Raw genomic sequence first — 3,046 nt, forward strand, 5'->3', positions numbered from 1 at the left:
CTTAAACCAACACATTTTGTTTGACTGTTGACATGAGGGACCCACATCTGACCTTCTATCCTGTTATTTCACCTCAAATCATTATTTTTCCTGAACATTACTTCAAACAGTACTGATGCGTGTTCGTCGGTGGCGCCGGTGATGAGCGAGTTGGCCGCCGCTCCACCGGACGGGCCGGACGCCGCGCTGGCCTCCGCACGGGTTGGCAAGCTGGCCCGAGCGTGACTCACGAGCGAGCAAGCCGCCGCGCTGGCCTTCGCTCGAGCCAGATGGCTGGCCTTAGCGCGGCATGTGCGAGCAAGCCGCCGCGCTGCCGTGCCAATTTAGCTAGCAAACCTTGCAGACAAGCAGCTGGACGGAGCTATCATGGCTAGCTAGCGGCCGCAAGCGCCGGACGGAGCTGGCATCCGGGCTGCCGCAACATGGGCTCTGCACTGCCGGCGGTTTTGACCTCGCCTTCTGCCGGCGACGGTAGCTGCGTCCCATGGCCAAGGATGACTAGGTGGACGGGCCGGAGGTAGGAGGTCACTCAAGGATTTTTGTTGGTAAGAGCATGTACAATCGTTGATAAGGTAGTCTTATCTTAAGTCTGCCACATATGCAAGTGGTAGTAGTTTCTTGGCATTTTAGTGGTTTCTTGCATTATTAGAGCAACTACAATAGAGCTGAGTCAGTGGGCTATAAGAAATAAACTAGTATATTTCTGCTTAGTTGGAGGAAAGAGAAGAGGAGACAGAAGGTAAGCGGACTCTTCATGAAGAGCCAGCTCTAGCACGTGCTCCTAGGCACTTTGTGAGAATGAGAAGTGGGCCACATAATAAAAAAATAGTACACTCTTTTGATCTATTATTGTACATGTTGGCTATAAGATGGGTTGTAGATGACATGGCACTGGCTTATAGCCAGCAGCAGATGATAGGGGTTTCTTGTAAGGAACAATGTACGTACTACTAGCGACAAAAGGCGATTCTAGGTTGCGTTGTACTCCAACGAGTACTACTAGTGGTCGTGGGAGTGTATACCTCGTTTTGTGGGTTCGATCCCGGCCGAACGCATGGCGACCTTTTTAAAAAAAATAGTACTACTACACTTTGCTGCGAGCCAATATTTTACACGGGTAGTTTGAGTTTTGAAGTCAAACGGACGTGCAGCCCCATAATCTGGGTGCACTGGACAGCCTAGCCACGTGAATGGGTTTTCCTTCCCAGCATCCCGTGGCTCGCGTGCTCGCCCTAGCCGTACCTTGCTTGCAGCTTCCTCATCAGCTAGTAGCATATTTAAACTAGCGTCTCCCAATTAAGCCCGAGGAGCCGGAAAAGCCTGGCGGGGCATTGGGAACTGTGCAATATGACTCTGTACGTAAAGTGCTCTACTCCCTCCGTCTAGGTGTGTAAGTCAACTTACGAAAACCAAATAATCCCAAAACACTTAGGCACCGTACATTAACCCCCTTCTCGTTTTTTGTTTTGTGGTATATCAACCAATAAGATATGTGGGTTGTGCGTGCTTTCAATGAATTGAGACTACCAAACATAACATGCGGTGGTTAGTTCATTGCATGCAATGTTATTAATTAGCAAAAAGACATTAAGTTTTCTCGTTTTCCTCTCTGCCTTGGTCGCGATGCACAACGTAAGATGACTTACACACTTAGACGGAGGAAGTACTACTACTATGTAGCTTGTGGCGTTGCATGCATGGACTTCACTCCATTATCAGCTCTACTATAAAAGAAATTCCTCTTGACGTGTTTTTTTTGAAACGGAGGCAAAATCTTTGCTTCATCTCATTCATAAAGAAGAAACTACTAACAAAGTTCGACGAGATCCATTACACCTCCACAAATGGAAGCGAAAAGCCTAGTCCCGTTGTATCAAATAACTCAAATGTTCTGCCACCCGCAATAACCGTCGCTGATAACAGGCTGCTAGTGTGTGCATGAGAGGAGCGGCTGAGTAGGCCAGCTACGTGAGAGGAGCGGCTGAATAAAGCACCGAGAGTACCCACTAGGCCACTACGCAGGTGTACTTTGGTAGCTCGGCCGCACACCATTTACCCCCGCTCACTGCTCGCCCGCCCGTGCCATCTTCCTTGGTAGCTCACGCGTACCATATCCCCCCGCTCACTGCTCGGCCACACAAGGAGAAGCTTCTTCGCTCGCCCGCCCGAATCCACTTCCCCGCTGGCTCGCAGGCACCGAAAACCCCAATGGCAGAACCGACTCACACGCAGAGCCGCGATTGGAATTCCCTCCCTGATGTTCTCTTGGAGCAGATCTGTAGTCGTATGGACCTACTCAGCACCGTCCGTCTGGCCACATGCTCGGTGTCTTTGTACCGTATCACTACTAGGGAAAAGCCTATACACAGAATTTTACCAGTAGCGCTGTACAAAATCAAACGCTGCTGCTACTTAGTAGCAGCGCGCGTAAATAAACCGCGCTACTGCTATGACTTTAGCAGTAGCGCGTACTAGCGAAAAGCGCTGCTGCTACGTTTGAACTGGGCGCACATGGCTAGCCCAACCTAGCAGTAGCGCGTATAATGGCCCAGCGCTACTGCTAATCTCCTTAGCTGCAGCGCGCTTATGTGTAAAGCGCTGCTGCTAACGGAAATAAAATAAAGTGAAAAACAAGTAGAAAAGTAAATGAAAATGAAAGAAATAGAAAAAGGAGAAAGGGAAAAAATAAAATGTAAAGAAAAATAAAAGAAAAAAGGGAAAAAGGAGAAAGGAATAGCAGTAGCGGGTTTCAGTAAACGCGCTATAGCTAACTTATCTATAGCGTATTTCCGGAAACGCGCTACCGTTACGTTTCACTTAAACAGTGGTTTCCCCCCACCCCGCCCCCCGGCCACCAATTCTTCCCCAAATCGTCCCTCGCCCTCGCCGCCGTCTCCTCACCGCCGCCGCCCGAGGCCGCCCTCAGCCTCACCGCCGCCGCCTGAGGCCACCCTCAGCCTCACCGCCGCCGCCCGAGGCCACCCTCAGCCTCACAGCCGCCGCCCAAGGCCGCCCTCCACGTCACTGTCGGCGCCCTCCACCTCAC

Source organism: Triticum dicoccoides, chromosome 7A (assembly GCF_002162155.2).
Source record: "Triticum dicoccoides isolate Atlit2015 ecotype Zavitan chromosome 7A, WEW_v2.0, whole genome shotgun sequence".
Taxonomy (NCBI): domain Eukaryota; kingdom Viridiplantae; phylum Streptophyta; class Magnoliopsida; order Poales; family Poaceae; genus Triticum; species Triticum dicoccoides.